At 39.1% G+C, this 24,362-nt stretch overlaps 1 pseudogene; it reads right to left on the reverse strand.

Moving 5' to 3' along the window:
• Positions 1 to 299: 299 nt before the first annotated feature.
• LOC139438539 (proteasome subunit alpha type-3 pseudogene) overlaps positions 300 to 24,362 on the reverse strand; it is a 41,195-nt pseudogene continuing 17,132 nt past the window's right edge.

Genomic DNA, 24,362 nt, shown 5'->3' on the forward strand with positions numbered 1-24,362 from the left:
GGATCTGTTTCTCTAAATTACACCTCAAGTTTAAGAGAGGAGGATAACCAACCTCATTTACATACAAAACTGGACAACAACAGCCCAGCAGGTTATTTTTAGCTTCTACAGTAGTGGACTGGGGTTTTAAATTCCTGTGATCCAACAGCCTCTAAGGAATGTTTAAGCAGGCATTTTAATTCTGAGTACTGGGTTTTCAATTGCCCACACTAATTTTGTTAAGCAGATATTTTGTTAAGCAGATATTAAGCAAACATCAATGATTATAAGACAAATTTTAATGAAAATTTATTACTGGGTATATAATAATCCACTGGGCTAAATAGTTTACATGGGACTATATAGAAATTTAAAACAGAAGCAGATGTAAATGTTACATATTATCATCATCAGATTCATCTTCTTCCTTCAAAGATTCCTTAGCATATTTCTCTGCTTCTTCCCTTATATCTTTTGGAACAATTTCATGTCTTCCTTTACTTAATTCACCAACCCAGCTGAGCTCTAGTTCAAATGCTTTATCTTTAACTTCATCATGTACTATGTAAATTATTTTTGCAACTTCTTTAACAACGTCACGGCAGGTCATTTCTTTCATCTGAAGCTTTTCGATTTCTGTCTTTGCAGCTTGCCTGGCTTTACCAAGGGCACAGCCCCAGTAACCATATGAAACACCTGATGGCTCAATCCTGTGGAGCTGTGCACCATCATTCACAATGTAAGACCCTAACGTGAAACTGCATCCAAAAGGTTAACAGCACTGTACAGTGTACAGGCATGAACATACATGATCACTCTGTCTGCAAGATGTTTGAGTGGAATGTTACAGCCAAAGTTAGATCTAAAGTTGGAAGCCTCTTCTCTTGCTATGTCTGCTAAAGAACGAGCATCTGCCAACACACCTGCTACCACCATTCCTGCATGCCGATCAACATTAAAACACCATTTGTTGGAATCTTCTTCATAAAGTTTAGAAAGGACTAATTTTTCTACTCCAAAGACAACACCATCTTTACATCTGATTCCAATAGCTGTACTACTATTTTCCACAGCCTTCATAGCATATTCAACTTGAAAAACTCTCCCATCAGGAGGGAATGTAGAGGCTGACAGGTCATACCCAGTGCCGAGAGAGCTCGTTGTGTTAAAGCTACCAGGTTGTGTAGGGACTCCAGGCCCAAAACGCTTCCACTAGCTTGGATATGTGATTGACAAAGATTTTCTCCAATTGAATTGGCTGCCTTTTCACCCTTTTGACAAGATCCTTTGAGGTGCAAAAGTATTTAATTTTGAGGCAGTCCCATTTATCTATCTTATCTTTTGTTGCTCCTGCTTTGGGTGTAAAGTTTAAGAAACTACCACTGGTCACAAGAGGTCAAAGATGTTTTCCTACATTTTCTATTAGCATTTTTATGGTTGTCTCTTTTATATTTAGGTCTTGACCCATTTTGAATTAATTTTTGTGTAAGGTGTGAGATAGGTGTCCTCTTTCTTTTGGCTATGGGTTTCCAGTTCTCCCTGCACCAAGGGAGTAGACTGTTCTGGCCCAGCTGGGAAGGCTTGACAGGCATGTCAAAAATACTTGACGATAGATGTGAGGGTCTATTTCTGAATTCTTAATTTGTTTCCTTTGGTTAATCTGTCTTTATGCCAGTACCATGCTGTTTTTACCACTAGCTCGGTAATATCCTTTATTTTTCTATTTTTTAAAAAGATCTATTTATTTATTTATTTCTCTCCCCTTCCTGCTCTCTGTGTCATTTGCTGTGTGTTCTTCTGTGTTCACTTGCATTCTTGTGAGTGGCACTGGGAATCTGTGTCTCTTTTCATTCTGTCATCTTGCTGCATCAGCTCCCCGTGTGTGCGGTGTCAGTCCTAGGTGGGCTGTGCTTTTTTTCATGTGGGGTGGCTTTCCTTAGGGGGTGTTCTCCTTGCACATGGTACTTCCCTACATGGGGCATACCCCTGTGTGGCAGGGCACTCCTTGTGCACAGCAGCACTGCACATGGGCCAGCTCACCACATGGGTCAGGAGGCCCTGGGTTTGAACACTGGACCACCCATATGGTAGGCAAACACTCTATCAGTTGAGCCAAATCTGCTTCCCTTGGTAATATCCTTTAAAGTCCAGAAATGAGAGTCCTCCAACCTTGTTCTTTTTTCAAGCCATTTTTTATCTATTCAGGGACACTTTCCCTTCCAACGAATGTGATAATTGGTTTTTCCATCTCTGAAAAAAAAGGGTGACAGGACTTTTATTGGGATTGCTTTGAATATGTAAATCTATTTGGGTAGAATTGACATCTTAATGATATTTAGCCTTCCAGTCCAGGAACAAAGGCTGTCCATTTATTTAATCCTTCTTTGGTTTCTTTTTGCAATGTGTTGGAGTTTACTGAATATGGGCCTTTTATATCTTTGCTTAATTTTATTCCTAAATATTTTATTTTAGTTACTATTATAAATGAATTTTTTTTCTGATTTCCTTCTCAGATTGCACACCAGTAATGTATAGAAGCGCTATTCATTTTTGCATATTAATCTTGTATCCTGCCACTTTGCCAAACTTGTCTATTAGATCTAGTAGCTTTGTTATGGATTTTTCAGGAGATTCTAGGTATACAGTCATATCCTCAGTGAATAGTGGAAGTTTTACTTCTTCCTTTCTTATCTGGATGCCTTTTATTTCTCTATCTAGCCTAATTGTTCTAGCTTGAATTTCTAGTACAATATTGAATAACAATAGTGACAGTGGGCATCCTTGTCTTGTTCCTGATCTCAGCAGGAAATCTTTCTACTGCTGCAATCAGCTCACAATAGGAAGCATCTGCAACATCTACAATAAGGTAACATTTACAATAACAGGAAGAAATTGCAATGTCATGTATAATAACAGGAAGCAACAAATAGGTAAGCCAGTTGCCCACAACATTTTATCTTTCACCATTGAGTACCATGCTAGCTGTGGGGTTTTCCTATATACATTTTACCATATTGGGAAAGCTTCCTTCCATTCTTATCTTTTGGGTGTTTTTATCAAGACAAGGTGCTGTATTTTGGCAAATGCCTTTTCTGTATCAGTCAAGAAGATCATGTGATTTTTCCTCTTCAATTTATCAATGTGGTTTATTACACTAATTGATTTTCTTGTGTTGAACCACCCTTGCATACCTGGGATAAAACCGACGTGACTGTGGCGATAATTCTCTTAATGTGATTTTTTATTTGGTTTGCAAGTATTTTGTTGAAGACTTTTTTGCATTTATATTCATTAGAGATATTGGACTGAAATTTTCTTTTTTGTGGTATCTTTATCTGGTTTTGATATTCGGGTAATGTTGGCTTCATAGAATCAGTTTGGTAGCATTCTTTCCTGTTCAATTTTTTTGGAAAAGCTTGAGCAAGTTTGGTATTAGATCATCTTTGAATGACTGGAAGAATTCACCTGTGAAGCCATCCGATCCTGAACTTTTCATCTTTGGGAGGTTTGGGTTTTTTTTGTAAGATTTATTATTTATTACCACCCTTCCCTCCCCACCCCACCCCCACCTCAGTTGTCTGCTCTCTGTGTCCATTTGTTGTGTATTCTTCTGTGTCTGCTTGTATTCTTGTCAGCAGCACTGGGAATCTGACTCTCTTTTTGTTGCGTCATCTTGTTGCATCAGCTCTCCGTGTGTGCAACACCACTTCTGGGCAGACTGTACTTTTCTGTACAGGCACCTCTCCTTATGGGGTGTACTCCTTGTGCGTGGAGCTCCCCTATGCTGGGGACACCCCTGTGTGGCATGGCACTCCTTGCGCACATCAGCACTGAATGTGGGCCAGCTCACCACATGGGTCAGGAGGCCCTGGGTTTGAACCCTGGGTCTCCCATGTGGTAGGCAGACGCTGTATCAGTTGAGCCAAATCCACTTCCCTTTGGGAGGTTTTTGATGACTGTTTCAATCTTTTTACTTGTGATTGGTTTGTTGAGATCTCCTATTTCCTCTAGAGTCAGTGGAGGTCAGGGGTTCTTATCCTTTTTTGTTCCATGGACCCCTTTGCCAGTCAGGTGAAAACCACGAATGTTTTCTCAGAACATAGCAGCAGAGTTTTTGACACTTAACATTGGCATGTCTTCAAATTAAAATTTAGGATTATTCAAAATTCCTTCAAGCTTATAGACCCCCTGTAATCTTCCCACAGACCCTTGGGGGGGTGTGGAACCCTTGTTCAGAACCTCTAGTATAAGTTTGTGCATTTTCTAGGAATTTGTCCATGTCATCTACATTGTCTAGTTTTTTGCACATGGTAGTTCATAGCATCCTTTTTTGATCTCTCATTTCTGCAGGGCCAGTGGTAATATGTCCCTCTCATTTCTGATTTTATATATTTGCATCTTTTTTGATTACTACTCTCCCTAAGGCTTTGTCAAATTTGTTGAACTTCTCAAAGAACCAACTTTTCATTCTGTTGATTCTCCCTATTGCATTCATTTATTTATTTTATTTTCATTTATTCATTCATTCTCTCATTCATTTATTCATTCATTTCATATCCCACACCCCTTGCAAGTTGCTTGCTATCTGCTCTCTGTGTCCATTCACTGTGTGGTCTTCTGTGTCTGTATTTATTTTTTATTTATCCCCCCCCCCTGCCCCTTTGTGGCTTGCTTGTTTTCTGGTATCTGTGTCCATTCACTGTGTGCTCTTCTGTGTTTGTTCGTTCGTTTGTTTGTTTCTTGTCTCCCTTTTATGTTGTGTCACTTTGCTGTGTCAGGTCTCCGTGGCACTTGTGGGCAGCAGCACTCCACTGTGCTTGCAGGCTGGGCAGCACTCTGCGGTGCCAGAGCCAGCGGTTCACCACAGAGTACGGGGGAGCCCGCCTTCATAAGGAGGCCCCAGGATGTGAACCCAGAGCCCCCCATATGGTAGATGGGAGCCCAACTGATTGAACCACAGCTGCTTCCCATTCCCTATGGGTTTTTTTCTTCTTGATTTCATTTATTTCTGCTCTGATCTTCACTATTTCTTTTCTTCAGCTTGGTTTAGGATTAGTTTGCTGTTCTTTTTCTAGTTCCTCAGACGTGCAGTTAGTTCAATTTTTGCTGTGATTTTTTGTTTGTTTGCTTGTTTTTAGGTACCAGAGCTGGAGATTGACCCCTGTACCTTACATGTGGGAAGCAGGTGCACAACCACTTGAGCTACAACTGCTTCCTTATTTCTTCTTTTTAAATATAAGCATTGCAGGCTATAAATTTCTCTTTTAGCAGTGTCTTTGTGTTGTCCCACAGGTTTTGATATGTTTTGTTCTCATTTTCATTCAACTTCCAAATATTTTCTTTCGTTGTGCAGGCTGCTTTATTGACCAGGTCCTCTTAAGCACAAATGACTTGCTTATGAGGAGGTTCCCTTTATCTATTTTTCTTTAATTGTATGTGCTTTGAGTGTAAGTCTAAGAAACAGTTGCCCAGCACAATATCTGAAGATCCTTCCCCACATTTTCTTCTGTTTTATGGTCCTGGATCATATCTTCAGGTCTTTGTTCATTTTCAATTAATTTTTGTTTAAGGTGTTAGTTAGGGGTAAGGTGTGAGAAGATGAAAAAGAAACCGACTTAATGGGAAAAGATTTTGGAAATCACATATCCAATAAAGGTTTAATATCCATGATATATAAAGAGATTCTACAGCTCCACACTAAAATGACAAATCACCCAAGTTAAAAATGGGTAAAAGTCTTAATTTAACCAACTTAATAAAGATCCTACACACATACAAACTGTTGATAACAGGGAAGCAATTAGTTAAGATGTGAAGGATCTTTTGGGATTAAGCTTTCCTTCTATCACCCAGGAGAAAGAAAACCATGTCCTGATATAAAGGACACATACATGGATGGTCATAATATCCCAAACTCGAAGGACCAAAATATCCAGCAAGAGGAACATGAGTAAACATTTTGTAATATAGTCATTCAAAGTCAAAGGACACAATGATAAAAAATGAGAGAACTGCTGATCTACCAAATATGAATGATTCTGAAACAATGTTAGGGCAAAAGACGCATGTGCCAAAATGTAAATTCCAATTTATTTCCTGTGGCAAAACTGATGTATGATAACAGAAAATCAGAACATGGGTGAATGTGTTGGGGGATATGTAATGAGTGAAGGGCATAGGGATTATTTTCCAGATGAATGGAAATGATTCATATCTTGATAGGGTCATTAGTACTGTAGGGACAGGGGATGGAACTTTTAAAAATATGACAAGGCATGCAGTTAAGATCAGTGCATTTCACTATTTAAAATTTTTACATCAATTTTTAAAAAACTGAGAGATGGAGAGAAAAAGATTCATAAGAATATACAGAGTCACACTCATTTATAGGATCTCTATACATGGCTCTTCTGCCCCTTTATTTGAACTTATATTTAGCACTATACTTGATAAATACATGTCCAAGAGACTTAAACCTTTGGTCCATCCATGTGTCAGTTGAGCCCTGAATTACAGAAGCACTGCAACACCTACTCTCCAATTCATTGGACTCACCCAGGACAACTAACCAGGAGATGATGATGGATAATGTCCATCTCAATGAACAGAAAGTGTCTTTTGAATGGTCCTTGGGAATCTGTGAGAGGTAGGGAAGGAGCCCAATGACACTAGTCCAGACCTCACATTGCACAGCCTCCAGGGGAACTGAGGCATGTGTCGATATTCACCAGCATTCTGTTGTGTTTCATATTTTTGTTCAGACTTGTGCAGTCTGTTATAAGCCAACTTTTTATAAGACATGAAGAGCAGCTTGCAGACAGACACACTGGCTACACTGACTGACAAGCAATATCAACTTCTTGATAAGATGAGTGCTGCTCACAAGAGGTAAGCAGAGAGTAAGTGATCTTTAGGGGATGCTAGGCTAGACTAAGCAACTTTATTTATTTATTTTTTAAAAGATGTATTTTATTTATTTCTCTCCTCTTCCCCTCCCCCATTGTCTGCTTTCTGTGTCCATTTGCTGCACGTTCTTCTGTGTCCACTTGCATTCTTGACAGGCAGCACCTGGAAACTGTGTCTCTTTTTTTTTTTGCATCATCTTGCTGGGTCAGCTCTGCATGTGTGTGGTGCCTCTCCTGGGCAGTCTGTGCTTTTTTCACGTGGAGCAGCTCTTCTTGCGGGGCAAACTCCTTGCATGTGGGGCACCACTAAGCAGGGGAATCCCTGTGTGGCAGGGCATTTCTTGTGCACAGCAGCACTGCTCACGGGCCAGCACATCACGCGGGCCAGAAGGTGCTGGGTATCGAACCCTGGACCTTCCATATGGTAGGTGGATGCTCTATCAATTGAGCCACATCTCCTTCCTGAGAAAGTGACTTTAAAAATGCTCAGCCTCATTGACACTTACAGAAAGGCTAGGGAACAACAGCAATGTTGATGGAGGAATTAACTTCGGTGGTCCTAGAACTACAGGAAGAGAGATCCAGATGTTCCAGACAAGAAGAGATGAAGAAGATGCTGAAAACACTGGAGTCTCAAGAAGAGGCCATGAGAACCACCAGAGCACCAGGCACTTTTCCAAATTAAATTTGTTTGGAATCCCTTCCACTCCCTGATGTTCCCTCCTGCAGCAGTGGGCCTGGGTTGTTCTTAAGGCAGCACTGAGCTTCTGCTCCACTCAGGCCTGCAGAGCCAAAAGCCAGGAACGACCCTCTCCAATTCCATCTGAGAGTCTCTGAGGCCAGTGGGTCAACAGAACTTCTCCCATGGACTGGAGATCCTCTACCTTCACCTCCTGGATACACATGTGATTTCCTCCTTGGTCAATTCCTCCTTCAAGCACACACAGTTTGAACTTGAGGAACACACCAGAAATATGTGACTTTCTCATTATAGAGTCTCAACATAAAAGAACCTAGTACGACTGATGAGATGGTTAATATAATTAAGAAACTATTCAAGAGACTTAGCTCTTTGTTTATATATGATCACTTGCATATTTATTAACCTTATATTTATAATTTAAATTTTTGTTCCTTTTATAAGTGTAAATTTTCTTTTATTTGTTCTCATTTACATTATATTTAGGGATTGCCTCCGTGGACATGACCTGTTCTGAGATCCACAGATAGCTTCAAACTGTCACAGTTGGGTTCATGCTGCCCTTTCTAGGGATCAGAAAATATGCTGTTCCTATAGCAAGTCCTGCAGAGGTGGGTATAGGCCTCCCCCTTCTGCTGGTTTTCAGGAGAGCTATGTCATGAATGGCAAAGGCTGTGAGGTTGTCTGTGTAGTGGTGCATGCAGTAACCACTACATGCATATGGACACGGACATATATATGTACATACAAATACACACATATGAAGTTATGTATGCATATCCTTTCATTATAACCCATATCCCCTTATCTCACTGATGGCAATAAGATTTTTTCCCAAAGTCCTTTATAATTTTTTCTCTTTTCATCACTCCCTTTTTTAGTATGCATGTTTGATCTCTATGTTTCCTACTACAAATCTCCTCAAATATCTAGTGTTCCTGGTTGCTTACTCACACTTAGCTACTAGGGGTATACACCTGTCTAAGAAACTCTTGTGTGTTTAGGTGGGGCCTGTGTCTTTTAGTGTATTACTGTGGGTTTTTTTATAGCAATTTTATTGAGATATTATCACACATAGAGTCCATCCAAAGTGTGCAACCAATGATTCTCAATATAATTAGGGTTGTGGAACCATCACCACAAGCAATTTTAGGACATTTCATCATTCCAAATGGAAAACCCCATAACCAACAGCAGCTACCTCTCAATTCCTCTGTCCTTCCCCCGCCCTACATAACCACTAATAACCATTCTGTGTCTATAGGTTTACTTATAATTACATTTTAAACAAAAAAGACCTCTACCATTTGTAGTCCTTTGTGTCTGGTTTTCTTGATATAGGAAAACTGTTTTTATTGTGGTGATTTTCTAATTAGAAGTATTATAGGTTTATATAAATTCATGAAAAATACAATATTCCCACATCACCCCCTCTAGTTGACACTTTGCATTGGTGTGCTACCTCTAGTGTGATGGAGAAACAGTATTAAAATGTTACTGCTATGTAAACCCTGTAGTTTTCATTAGTTATATTTCCCCCTACTCCACCCTATTGTTAGTACCTGTAATAGTGATGCACATTTGCTATATCTCCTGAAAGAACACTCTTATATTTGTACTTTTAACCACAGTCATCCCCCACACATGGTTCACTGTGTTATACCCATGTTCTACCCTCTAGCTTTCCTTCCAGTGATACACATGACCAAAACCTTCCCCTTTAAACACATATACATGTGTAATTCAGTGCTGTCAATAACACTCATGATAATGTGCTCCCACCACCTCTGCCCATTTCCAAAGATTTCCAATCAACCTGATGAAAAATTGTGCACAATTAAGTGTTATTTCCCCATTTTCACACTCCTTCCATTTCTGAGTAACCTATATATAAGTGTAGATTATAACCCTATGAGCTAGTGTTTGTAATTACTTGATATGAGTGCAATCATATTTTTTGTGCCTGGCTTACACAAAAGAAACTCCATAACGTGACATGAATATAGTCTTCATTCTTTCTTACATCCAAATTGCATTCATATATATATATATATATATATATATATATATATATATATATGATATCACCATTTGTTTATCCAATCATCGGTTTATAGACACTTGTCTCCATCCTTTGGTAACTGTGAATAAAGCCACTGTGAACATCAGTGAGCAAATGTCTGCTCACGTCCCATCTTACAGTTACTCTGATTATGAACCCAGTAGCATGATTGCGTGATCGTATAACAAGTCTATCCTTAGCTTCCCGAGGAATTGCTAAGGTGTCTTCCATAGTGGCTACCCCATTTTACATTGCACAAGCAGTGTATGACTGTTTGTCTTCCTCCACAAACTTTCAACAATTGCAGGTCTCTGGGTGCTTTTTATATTGCCCATTCTAGTAGGTGTGATATGAAATCTCATTATGGTTTTGATTTGCATTTCTCTAATAGGCTAGTGGTGGAAAGCACTTTTGATCCATTGTGTAGGCTGCTTTCTTGACCAGGCCCTTTTGGCAGAAATGATTTTATTGTGAGGAGGTTCCATTTATCTCTTTTTCTTTGATTGTAAGTGTTTGAGTGTAAAGTCTAGAAAACGTTGCCCAGTGCAATGTCTGAAGATTCTTCTCCACATTTTTTTCTATGAGTCTTATGGTCCTGGTTCTTATCTTTATATCGTTGATCATTTTTGGTTAATTTTTGTTGAAGGTATGAGGTAGGGGTAAGGTCTGAAAAATGGTGGAAAGGCAGCTGGTTATTGGAAAGAAATATTTGGAAATCACAGATCTGAACAGGGCTTAATATCCATGATCTATAAAGAGATTCTACAACTTAACACTTAAACAACAAATGACACAATTAAAAAATGAGCAACAGACTTGTTTGAACAAATGATCGAAGTTCCCACACACATGCAGAGTGTTGATAATAGGGAAGCAATGGACGTGGGTGGTTACATTAGAGTCTTCTATTTCTTGAATGACTTTTCAGTAAACCTTAAAACTTTTCTAGTTAAAATGATGAGTTGTCTGGAAATAGATGACAAATTATGTCAACTTTAAATCTGAGAAGGCAAAGAAAAACGTCTTTCATACATAACTACTAAAAGAATGTAAAAATGGTGTATATCTTCTAAAGAAATAGAAAAGATAAGGTTGAATAAAGACTATGATTCCAAAGAAGATATTCAGGAGAAAAATAATAATACTGAACAGTGAGAATAAAGAAAAATTATAATGAAGGAAGGAAGATTAAATTTAAACTTGAATAGTAATTATAGTCATATAAGTGTTCCACCTAATCAAAATTTTCAAAAGAATATTTTAAGAACTCTATGTGTTTCATTTTAAAACCCAGGCCCTCCTGACCCATGTGGAGAGCTGGCCCATGCCCACCTGTCTGATGCCCCAAGGAGTGCCTTGCCATGCAGGGGTGTCCCCCACATAGGGGAGCCCCATGCTCAAGGAGTGCATCCCGTAAGAGAGCCTCCCCATGAGAGAAGACAAAAGCACAGCCTGCCCAGGAATGGCATCACACACACATATTGAGAATCATCTGAACACACTCCACCAACTTTCTTTCTCCTGATAACCTATCTTCCAGACTCTACATCTGTAAGTCTGTTCAGTAGACTTAGGTCATATCAATGACATCATGCAATATATGTCCTTCAGTGACTGGCTTACTTCACTCAACATAGGCCTTCAAGATTCATCCACGTTGTTGCGTGTGTCCATATTTCATTCCATCTTGCAACTGAGTAATATTCTACTGAATGTATATGCCATATTTTGCTTATCCATTCATTGGTTGTTGGACATTTATGATGCTACCAAATTTTGGCAATAGTGAATATTGTTGCAATGAACATTAGCATGCACATATCTTTTCATGTTTCTGTACTCATTAATTCCATGTATATACCCAGGAGTGGGACTGCTGTATCATAAGGTTATTCTATAGTTAGTTTTTGGGAGGAACTGCCAATTCTCATCCACCATTGTGGCACCATTCTACATTCACACTAACAGTATGTGTGTATTCTCATTCCTCCTCAACCTCTCCAACACTGTAGTTCTCGGTTTTTAATAGCTGCCAGTCTAATAGATGTAAAATGAAACCACATAGAGTTTGGATTTGCATTTCCTGAATATCTAGTAATGTTAAGCTTTTTTTTCCTATGGATGCTTTTAATATATTTTATTTTTTAAAAGACAGAGATTGCAAAAATGTTACCTATAAAATATAGGGGATTTCCATATGCCCTGCTCCCATCCCTCCACATTTTTTCATATCGACATCTTTCATTAGTATGGTACATTTGCCACAATTGAAGAACAGATCTTGCAGCATTGCCACTAAGTGAGGACTATAGATTATATTGTAGTTTACACTCTCTCCTGCACATTTTTGTAAGTAGTTACAAGTTATTGCAATGTCATTCAGGACAATTCCTCAGCCCTAAAAATGTCCCAAAATTACACTTCTTTTTCCTTCACCCTCCTCTTAGAACCTCCAATGGCCACTGCCACCATATCAGTGATAAGAGTTCTTCCATTGCTAGGATCACAATAAGTTTATAAAAGAATTACAGTAAGCCTATTTTAGTCCATTGCTCATCCCACAATCCTGATGATTCTGGTATGATGATGCCCACTCCAACTCTAACTGAGAGGGGGCTTAGATCCCAGGGACAGATGGATGGGACTGTCTTGCTTGCAGTTGCAGACTTTCTCTGTTTCTCGAGATGGTTATTTGAATCATCATCTCTTTGTTAGTTGTCCTGAGTGATTCCAATATACTGGAGAGTAGGTCTTGCAAACCTTTGAGATTCTGGGTCCAGCTGGTATGTGGACAGCACAAAGATTTAAGTCCCTTGGACAAACTTCTATCAACTCTAGTATTATCAGTTCAAACAGAATGAGCAAAAGAGGTATAGTTAGGGAAGCCACCACTGAGTCCAACTTAGCCACGGGTATTTCCTCTTTGGAAATGTGTCTGTTCAACTCTCTTGTCCATTCTTTATATGGTTTGTTTGTCTTTTTATTTTTTAGATGTAAGTTTTTTTCAATATGTACTTGATAATGGGACCTTAATGGCTAATGAATCCCAAATATTTTCTCAAATATTTTCAAATATTAATTGGGAAGGCTACTTTTTCACTTCCTTGACAAACTCCTTAGAAGCACAAAAAAGTGTTAATTTTTTGGAAGTTCCATTTATTTATTTTTTCTTTTGTTACTTGTTTGGGTGTAACGTTTATGAAAGTTTATGAAATCATTTCCTACTACTAGATCTCATAGATATTTTCCTACATTATCTTCTAGTAGTCTTGTGATCTTGTTTTACATTTAGGTCTTTGATCCATCTTGAGTTAGCTTTTGCTTACTGCATAAGGCAATGTGTCACTTTTTTTGTTTTGGATATGCCTATCCAGTTCTCCCCACATCATTTGTTGATAAGGTCATTCTGTCCCAGTTCAATGAGCTTGGTAGCCTGGTCAAGTATCATTTCATTTTCTAAGTGAGGATATATATCAGAACTCCAATTTGTTTTCATTTGTCAAACATTGATCTTTGCAGATTTAATCACTGTAGCTTTGTAGTATGGTTTAAATTCAGGGAGTGTGATTCCTCCAATTTTGTTTTGCTTTTTTTTTTCAATATATTTTTGGCCCTTCAGGTTCCCTTGACCATCCAAATAAATTTCATAATTAGTTTTAAGAATTCCATGGAAAGTTCTGTTGCAATTTTCATGGGATTGCATTTTGTCTGTAAAAAAAATTTGTGTGTGACAGATATCTTAATGGTGTTTCATCTTCCAATGCATGAATATGAAACATTCCTCCATTTATTTAGATCTTTGATTTCCTTTAAAAATTTTGTGAAGTTCTCTTTATACAACTCCTTTATGTCATTAGTAAATTAATCCCTGACAATTTGATTCTTCTATTACTATTGTAAATTGAATTTTTTTTCTTGATTTATTCCTCAGATTGCTTATTGTGAGTGCACAGAATAGCTTCAGATTTATGCCTGTTGATCTTATATCCTGCCAATTGTCTGAAACTATTTATCATCTCTAGAAGCTTTATTGTTGATTTTTCAGGCCTTTCTATGCAGAGGACCATGTTGTCTGCAAACGGAGAAAATTTTACTTCTTCCTTACCAATCTGGATGACTTTTATTTCTTTCTCTTATTTAAGTGCTCAAACAAGTAATTCTAATACAATGTAACATAAGAGAAATGACAGTGGGCTTCTGTGTCTTATTTCACATCTTAGAGGGAAATTCTTTAGCCTTTCATTATTGAGTATTATGTTAGCTGTGGGATTTTCATTTATAAACTTTATTATGTTGAGGATGCTTTATTTTTTGATTGGGGAGTTTAATCCATTCACATTGGATGACATTACAGTAAATTCATTACTTACTTCTACGATTTTATTCTTTGATTTTATTATGTCATATCTTCTCTGATTCCAAGTTTCTCCTCTTGTAGTTATCCTTTCCAGCCTTCTACACTCTTCTGCAATACTCTTTCCCTCACTTCAATAATTCCTGCAAAGGCAGATTCTTTTTTATGAACTCTCTTAGTTTCTGTTTATTTGTGAATATTTTAAAATCTCCTTCATATTTAAAAAGCAATTTTACCCAAAAATGAATTCCTGGTTGTCAATGTTTCCTTTGAGTATCCTAATAATAGTCTACTGCCTTCTCTTCTCCATGATTCCTGATGAGAAATATGCACTTCATTTATTGGACATCAATTATGTGTGATGTTTTGCTTCTCCCTTGTTATTCTTAGAATTTTCTCTTATCTTGAAGTTTGAGTTGTACATGTCTTGGAGTAGGTTTATTCTGTTGGGATGCACTATGCTTCTTAGACATTTATTTAATGAGAGTTGGGAAATTTTCAGCCATTATTTCCTCAAATACTCCAACTGCTCTTGTCCCTTTTCTTTCTCCTTCTGGAACTCCCTTGAAAATTATTTGTTGTGCTTATGTTATAATTCTACTCCCTGAGCCCTTGCTCATTTTTTTTCCCATTCTGTTCTCTATCTATTTGCCTTTAATTTCAGCTGATCTGTATTCTTTCTTTCATCATTTTGAGTCAATGGTTGTATGCTTTTAATGTGTTTTTTACCTCACCTATAATGCCTTTCATCCCAAGAGGTCTGTTAATTTTCCATTCAGTTTTTCTTCTTTGTGCTCACTCAGTGCCCTCCTGATATCCTTTATCTCTCTACTCATATTGTCTTTCAACTCATAAAATTGATTTTGTAGACTTGTATGAATCTCATTCATTAGTTGTCTCAAATCCTTTGTCTCTTATGGGGTGTTAGTATAATCATTTGTGTGGGCCATTTCTTCCATTTCCTTTTTATGGCTTGTAATTTTTTGCCTATGTCTAGACATCTGATTGTAGTGGTAAGTTTACTCTCATGCTCAATTTTTCTCTTTTCTTGGTATTTAATGGTGGGATGCTCTGTGTTACTGCCTTTCTTTCATTCCTCTTTCAATTCCTGTTGTAGGTCTCTATTATCTCTGTTAGTTCCTCAGTTCTGGGCCATGGGCCCACTAGTTGGTTGCAGATCCACTTCTAATGGCCTTGTGGTAGGATGTTTTAAAGGCTGAAAAAGCTTCTCTCAATTATTTACTTTGAATTTGCTAACATGCGCTTCCTTGTTCCACCAGCAGATTTTGCTTTTCTATAACCTTCTTAGTTCAAAGGTTGTTTGTTCCTTGTATCACAGACTGCAACAATGTTATGGAGGAATCTGCCTGGAGGCTCCTCAGAGCCTTGAAAATCATACTTTGCTCTCAGAGTCTAGTCTACCTTTGCTGATAGTTCCTTCTATTTCCTAGGGTAGTAATAATTATACTACCTTCTGCATGCTGAACAACCAGCCCCAGTCAGTAAGGAGGGTGATTGAGAGTGTTGGATCTCTTTAGTCCTGTGCAAGATTCCAGGACAAAGAAAGATGTGGCCCCTCCCATCCTGGAGGTGTTCATTGGACACAACAGACCAAACCTGTTAGCCAAAAACTGAATAAGCCTTAGGCTGCATCCCTCTCTTTCCTATTTCCTGGAGGGGTAAATTCCTGCATCCTCTTGTGTTTGTTGCCACTGGCCTGAGGCTGGATAATTAAAAATTGTCTGCTCACAGGGTAGAGAAAGAGTGCCAGAAATTGCAGCTGCTTCTTCTACTCATTGTCTTTCATTTGAGAATTTTCCTGTGCCCCTCTCTTTTCTGAGTGTTGTCCAGCCTTTCCTTCATGACCTAAACACTGGAACTCTTTTTTTTTTTTTTTTTAAGATTTATTTTTATTTATTTAATTCCCCTCCCCTCCCCCGGTTGTCTGTTTTCTGTGTCTTTTTGCTGCATCTTGTTTCTTTGCATCTTGTTTCTTTGTCGGCTTCTGTTGTCGTCAGCGGCACGGGAAGTGTGGGCGGCGCCATTCCTGGGCAGGCTGCTCCCTCCTTCGCGCTGGGCGGCTCTCCTTATGGGTACACTTCTTGCGTGTGGGGCTCCCCTACGCGGGGGACACCCCTGTGTAGCACAGCACTCCTTGTGCGCATCAGCACTGCGCATGGGCCAGCCCACACGGGTCAAGGAGGCCCGGGGTTTGAACCGCGGACCTCCCATGTGGTAGACGGACGCCCTAACCACTGGGCCAAGTCCGTTTCCCATGGAACTGTTTTTATAGACCATTTCTAATAGTCTTCTAGTCATTTTTCTGGAGAGAAGTGTCTTGTGTCTTCTATTCCATCATTTTCCAGAAAGTTCGGGTTATATTTTCAGCTGTCCGAAGGAAGGGATTCATCCCTTCTGCTGTACTTTTTTAAAACATTATATTTAGAAAAGCCTTTATTTATAATTGCTTTTTATGCATTTGCATTTTAGCACCTCTGGGAAGCATAGTGGAGATACATACCAAACAATACAATACAATAATGCTGGCATTTATAATTACCAAAATGGTTAATTTTACTGCAGATCATTGTTTCTTTAGTCTGTTTTGAAGCACTTTTCAGTGTACTTTCATTTCATTCTGAAAATCTCCCATTAGCATTACTTGTGAGGCAGGTCTAGTGGTGATGAATTCCCTCAGTTTTTGTTTAACTGAGAATGTGTTAATTTCTCCCTCAATTTTGAAAGACTCACTATATATATATTTTTGGCTGACATTTGTTTTCCTTTGGCACTTTAAGTATTTCAACCTTCTGCCCTATAGTCTCCATTAAGTTCTGATGAGAAATCAATCAGCACTCAATCTAATTGGGACTCCCTTGTATGTAAAATGCTGCTTCTTTCTTGAAGCTTTCATGATTCTCTCATTATCCTTTGCATTTAGTAATGTAATCAATAAGTGGAGGGGTATATTTTTTCAGGGTTATGCCATTTGTTGATCTCTAAGCTTCTTGGATTTGCATATTCACACTTTTTTAAATTCATTTAAAAAAAAATATTACATTCAAAAATATGAAGTCCCATTCAACCCATTGCCCACACCCCCCACTCCCTCCACAGCAACACTCTCTCCCATCATCATGACACATCCATTGCTTTTGGTAAGTACATCTCTGGGCATCACTGCACCTCATGGTCAATGGTCCACATCATAGCCCATACCCTCCCACATTCCATCCAGTGGGCCCTGGTGGGATCTACAATGTCCCAAAATTGTCCGTGAAGCACCACCCAGGACAACTCCAAGTCCCAAAAACTTCTCCACATCTCATCTCTTCCTCCCATTCCCCGCACCCAGCAGCCACCATGGCCACTTTTCCCACACGAATGCCACATTTTCTCTGTGGACATTGGATTGGTTGTGTCCATTGCACTTCTATGTCAAGAGGGGGCTTAGATTCCACATGGATACTGGATGCAATCCTCCTGCTTTCAGTTGTAGGCACTCTAGGCTCCATCGTGTGGTGGTTGACATTCTTCAACTCCATGTTAGCTGAGTGGGGTAAGTCCAATAAATCAGAATGTAGGAGTTGAAGTCTGTTGAGGCTCAGGGCGTGGCTATCATTTTGTCAGTCCAGAGATTCAAATCCCCTAGATATATCTTAAACCCCAACACCAACTACAATTCCAGTAAAGTAGCATGAAAGTCTTGTGAAAAGAGATCCCATCTGAGTCCAGTTCCATCATGCAGAAACACCAGCTCCAAAGAAGGGCCAACTGACATGGCAGTGAACCTCATCTGCCATGACCATAGAACCCGTGGGTCTCTTTAGCCCTCAGAAGAACCAATACCTGGGGTTGTATCTACTTTAACTGTGTCTGAGACTCTGCTCAGGTGTGCATAAGGGCAATCCTTCTGACAACCTCCAGACTCTTTTTTAGAGACTCATAGCCATATAAACTCATTTCTCCTTTCCATTTCCCCCTTACATTAGGTCAAACAGCATTTTAAACTCCTGTTATTATATGTAGACAAGGATATTCTTCTGGTCCGTGTTGAACCTTTAATTCAAGGTCATTTTCTAGTTGCATCATCAGCTGGTATTTGGTAGTGATCCCTCAGTGCCAGGGAGGCTCATCCCTGGGTGTCATGTCCCACGCTGGGGGAAATGCACTGCATCTACATACTGAGCTTGTCTTCAAGACTGGCCACATTTGAGTAACATGAAGGCTGTCAGGAGGAAACTCCCAGGCACAGTGCTGCTCTAGGCCTTGTTCTTATTTCAGGCGTATAGGCTCACAAGCATAGTCATTAGTATCAGGGGCTCACTGTTGGACCCTCATTCCTTCCTGGTTCTTACCGTTGCACCTGGGGGACTGCCGCTGCTCCCCTAGGGACCATGACAGAGCACCCCCAGCCAGGAACCCAGTACACCCCCCAGCTGTTGTTTTTAATTGTTTCCACTATGAGTATATCCAAATATTACCATGCACCCTGGACATATGCCCTGTAGAACTCCCTGTCAACCATATATCGCCTGTCAATAACATCCCATACCAGTATTCCTCCACTGCCATTGTTGAACCACTCTGTGACCCAAAACTTCCTGAAAAGTGAAGACCAATATAATGTCAGGTTCCCTTACTAGTAAAATGGAATATAGCGATGAGATTAAAGGTTAGATCTAGAATTCGTATTGATTTGGAAAAATTCTACATCCTATCTTTTTCTTTTCTTTTTTCCTAATTATTGAGCTTCTCTTCACAAAAGCCCTAGATCACAGTAATTCATATATACAATATACAGTACTCCCACACATCCACCATAAAACCTTTTCCCTTCCACAGTGATAATCTTATAACTTATTCATATCATATTTACTTAAACTGATGTACAGACTCTGAGACTATAGCTTTCAAACAAGGTGACATCTGTGCTTACATTGTGGTCCATATTTTAGGATATACAGTTTTCTAAATTTTTAGTTATCCTATGTTTTACATTATGGCTTACATTATTAGTCTGTCGTACCCTATATGTTTTTGATGTAATATTACATGTTTTATATCCATCCTTGTGTACTCTCGTGAAACTCCTCTCTTACCCTCATATTTACCTTGGTTCCATCCATTCAACATCCATTTTCCCCTTCCCTTGGGGCCCACAGCAACAGCCAATCTCCATTTCCTGAGGAGCCATGTCCAGAGATACTTGCAACAGTGTTCAGGGCCTGACTTGCTCAACTGCCCTAATGCCCTGGGAGCCACCCTTTCTCTCGAGAGATACAGTTCCCTCTATTTGATGGCATTAGTCCTCCCCAGGATGTGGGTCCACTCCCACTCTCACTATTTGGTTCTCTACCCAATGGTACAACCTACCCTGGCAAAATGAGCATTCAGACATTCCCCAGGAGTCTGTCCCACGTCAGACCATCCCCTCTGAGCATCCTAAACAGGTAACCCTCCTAATTATATTTTGATACAATTTTCTCAGCATTTTACTCTCAACCAACACCTGACACTCTCCTATGTTCATATGTTGCCCCTCCCTCCCCCCAATTTTTTGGGCATTATTACCCCTCCGCCCATCCCCAGCCCCCCTCAAACCCGCAAAGCCCCACCCAAAGGCAACCCCTTGCCCCCATTTTATCTCTTCTTTGTGCTCATACTTACTGCCAGCTCATCATAGATTCCACCTGCAGATGTCGACTGACATTCTTCCTCCACCCCCTGATTTCCTGTAAGCCTATCTTCCAGTCTCTAGCTCTCTGAGGCAGCTTGCTTATTTCATATCATTGAGGTCATGTAGTATTTGTCCTTCAATGCCTGGGTTGCTTCACTCAACATAAGGTTCTCAAGATTCATCCATGTTATCACGTGTGTTTGTAGTGTATTTGTTCTTACAGCCGAGTAGTATTCCATTGTATGTATATACCACATTTTATTGAGCCACTCATCTGTTGATGGGCATTTGGGTTGATTCCAGCTTTTGGCAATAGTGAACAATGCTGCTATGAACATTGGTGTACATATATCGGTTTGTGCCTTGTTTTCAGTTCTGCTGGGTATATACCCAGCAGTGGTATTGCTGGGTCATACGGCAAATCTATGGTTAGTTTTTTGAGAAACCACCAAACTGTCCTCCAGGATGGTTGTATCCTTCTGCATTCCCACCAGCAGTGGATGAGTGTTCCCCTTTCTTCACATCCTCTCCAGCATTTGTAGTCTTCTGTTTTCTTCATAGCTGCCAATCTTATGGGAGTAAGATGGTATCTCATTGTAGTTTTGATTTGCATTTCCCTGATAGCTAGAGATTTGGAGCATTTTTTCATGTGCTTTTTAGCCATTTGTATTTCTTCTTTGGAGAAGTGTCTGTTTAAATCTTTTTCCCATTTTTTAAATGGGTTGTTTATCTTTTTATTTTTAAGATATATGAGTTCTTTATATATGCAAATTATAAGTCTCTTATCAGATACATGGTTGCCAAATATTTTCTCCCATTGTGTGGGTTCCCTCTTTACTTTCTTGATAAACTCCTTTGAGGTGCAGAAGGTTTTAATTTTGAGGAAGTCCCATTTATCTATTTGTTCTTTTGCTGCTCGTGCTTTTGCTGTGATATTCATGAAGCCATTTCCTATTACAAGGTCCTGTAGATGTTTCCCTACACTGCTCTCCAAGGTCTTTATGGTCTTCAGCTCTTATATTTAGGTCTTTGATCCATCTTGAGTTGATCTTTGTATGAGGAGTGAGATGGTAATACTCTTTCATTCTTCTACATATGGATATCCAGTTCTCCAGGCACCATTTGTTGAATAGATCATTCTCTCCCAGTTGAGAGGGTTTGGTGGCTTTATCAAATATTATATGACTATATATATGAGGTTCTATATCAGAACTTTCAATTCAATTCCATTGGTCTGTGTGTCTCTCCTTATGCCAATACCATGCTGTTTTCACTACTGTAGTATGTTTTGTAGTATGTTTTGAAATCAGGTAGTGTGATTCCTCCAATTTCATTTTTCTTTTTCAATATGTCTTTGGCTATTCGGGGCCTCTTTCCTTTCCAAATAAATTTCATAGTTAGTTTTTCTAGTTCCTTAGAGAAGGCTGTGTTGATTTTTATTGGGATTGCATTGAATGTGTAGATCTGTTTTGGTAGGATAGACATCTTAATAATATTTAGTCTTCCTATCCATGAACAAGGAATATTCTTCCATTTATTCAGGTCTTCTTTGATTTCCTTGAACAGTCTTGTATAGTTCTCAGTGTATAAGTTTTTTACATCTTTAGTTTAATTTATTCCTAAATATTTGATTTTTTAATTTACTATTGTGAATGGTATTTGTTTCTTGATTTCCTCCTGATCTTGCTCATTATTGGTGTACAGAAATGCTACTGATTTTTGCGCATTGATCTTATAACCTGCGACTTTACTAAACTCATTTATGAGTTCTAGAAGCTTTGTTGTAGACCTCTCAGGTTTTTCTATGTATAGGATCATGTCATCTGCAAATAATGAAATTTTGACTTCTTCCTTTCCAATTTGAATGCCTTTTATATCTGGTTCTTGCCTCAGTGCTCGAGCAAGTACTTCTAAGACAATGTTAAATAGAAGGGGAGACAGTGGGCATCCTTGTCTTGTTCCTGACTTTAGAGGGAAGGATTTTAGGATTTCTCCATTGTAAACAATGTTGGCTGTGGGTTTTTCATATATACTCTTTATCATGTTCAAAAAATTTCCTTGTATTCCGATCTTTTTGAGTGTTTTTATCAAGAAAGGGTGCTGTATTTTGTCAAATGCTTTTTCTGCATCTATAGATATAATCATGTGATTTTTTTCTTTCAATCTGTTTATATGGTGTATTACATTGATTGATTTTCTTATATTGAAGCATCCTTGCATACCTGGAATAAATCCCACTTGGTCGTGGTGTATAATTTGTTTAATGTGTTGTTGAATACAATTAGCAAGTATTTTGTGAAGTATTTTTGCGTCTAGGTTCATTAGAGAAATTGGTCTGTAATTTTCCTTTCTTGTGGTGTCTTTGGCTTTGGTACTAGGATAATGTTGGCATCATAGAAGGAGTTAGGCAATGTTCCTTCTGTTTCAATTTTTTGGAATAGTTTCAGCAGGATTGGTGTTAGTTCTTTCCAGAATGTTTTGTAGAATTCACCTGTGAAGTCGTCTGGTCCTGGGCTCTTCTTAGTTGGGAGGTTTTTAATGACTGATTCTATCTCTTTACTTGTGATTGGTTTGTTAAGATCATCAATTTCTTCTTTCGTCAATATGAGCTGCTTATGTGTTTCTAGGAATTTGTCCATTTTTTCTGAATTGTCATTTTTGTTGGAATATAGTTTTTCAAAGAATCCTCTTATGATAGTCTTTATTTCTGTGGGGTCAGTGGTGATATCACCTTTCTCATTTCTTATTTTGTGTATTTGCATCTTCTCTCTATTTTTCTTTGTTAGTCTCGCTAAAGGTTTCTCAATTTTGTTGATCTCAAAAAACCAGCTCTTGGTCTTGTTTATCTTTTCAAGTGCTTTCTTATTTTCTATTTCATTTTGTTCTGCTCTTATCTTTGTTATTTTCTTCCTTCTTCTTCCTGTTGGATTACTTTGTTGTTTTTTCTAATTCCTCCAAATGTGCAGTTCTTCAATTTTTGCTCTTTCTACTTTTTTGATGTATGAATTTATGGCTATAAATTTCCCTCTCTGGACTGCTTTTGCTGCTTCCCATAAGTTTTGGTATGTTGTGTTATCATTATCATTTGTTTCAAGGTAGTCATTGATTTCTTTTGAGATTTCCTCTTTGACCCACTGTTTTTCTAAGAGTGTGCTGTTTAATTTCCAAATTGTCGTGTGAAATCTGGGCCTCTGTCCCTTGCAAATTTCCAGCTTCACTCCACTTTGGTCAGAGATATTATTTTGTATGATTTTGATCTTTCTGAATTCATTAAGCCTTTCTTTGTGGCCTAGCATGTGGTCTATCTTGGAGAATAATCCATGTGCGCTTGAGAAAAATGTATATCCTGCTGTGTTTGGGTGTAATGATCTATATATGTCTATTAGATCCAGTTCCTCTAATATACTGTTCAAATGTTTTGTTTCTTTAGTGATTCTCTTTTGAGATGTTCTGTCCAGAGTTGATAGTGGTGTATTAAATTCCCCCACTATAATTGTAGATGCATCTATTCTTTCACTTAGTTTTTTCAGCATTTGCCTCACGTATTTAGAGGTGTCCTTGTTAGGAGCATAAATATTTATGATTGTTTTGGGGATGAGCCTCACTGGCAACGAGGGACCACTATCAACTACCAACTGATGATGCAACTGGAAAATGACCTTATACGGAAGGTTCAATGCGGATCAGCAGAATATCCCTGTCTACATAAAATAACATGAATTTAAAATGCTGTTTGACCTAAAGTAAGGGGGAAATGGAAAGGAGAAATGAGTTTATATGGCTACGAGTTTCTAAAAAAGAGTCTGGAGGCTGGCAGAAGGATTGCCCTCATGCACAACTGAGCAGAGTCAGAGAGACAGATAAAGCAGATACAATCCCCAGATATTGGTTCCTTTGAGGGCCAAAGAGACCCATGGGAGTTATGGTCATGGCCGATGGGGTTAACTACCAGGGCAGATGGCCCCTCTTTAGAAATGGTGTTTATGTGTGATGAATCTGGACTCAGATGGGATCTTCCTTCATAAGACTTTCATGCTAATGTGCTGGAGGTGCAGTTAATGTTGGGGTTTAAGATATATTTAGGGGATTTGAATCTCTGGACTGACAATGTGATAGCCAGGTCCTGAGCTTCAACAGACTCCAGCACCTACAATCTGATTTATTGGACTTATCACACTCAGCTAAGATGGAGTTGAAGAAGGACAACCACCACACCATGGAGCCTAGAGTGATTACAACTGAAAGTGGGAGGATTGCATCCAGCATCCATGTGGAATCTGAGCCTCCTCTTGACATAGAGGTGCAATGGACACAACCAATCCAATGTCCACATAGAAGAGGTGGCATTGGATTGGGAAAAGTGGACATGGTGGCTGATGGGTATGGGGAAAGGCAGGAAGAGATGAGAGGTGGAGGTGTCTTTGGGACATGGAGCTGCCCTGGATGGTGCTTCAGAGGCAATCACCGGACATTGTAAATCCTCACAGGGCCCACTGGATGGAATGGAGGAGAGTATGGGCCATGATGTGGACCATTGACTAAGAGGTGCAGAGGTGCCCAAAGATGTACTTACCAAATCCAATGGATGTGTCATGATGATGGGAACGAGTGTTGCTGGGGGGGGGGGGGGGAGAGGTGGGGTGGGGGGGTGGGGTTGAATGGGACCTCACATATATATATTT

The sequence above is a fragment of the Dasypus novemcinctus genome, unplaced genomic scaffold, assembly GCF_030445035.2.
Source record: "Dasypus novemcinctus isolate mDasNov1 unplaced genomic scaffold, mDasNov1.1.hap2 scaffold_252, whole genome shotgun sequence".
NCBI lineage: Eukaryota > Metazoa > Chordata > Mammalia > Cingulata > Dasypodidae > Dasypus > Dasypus novemcinctus.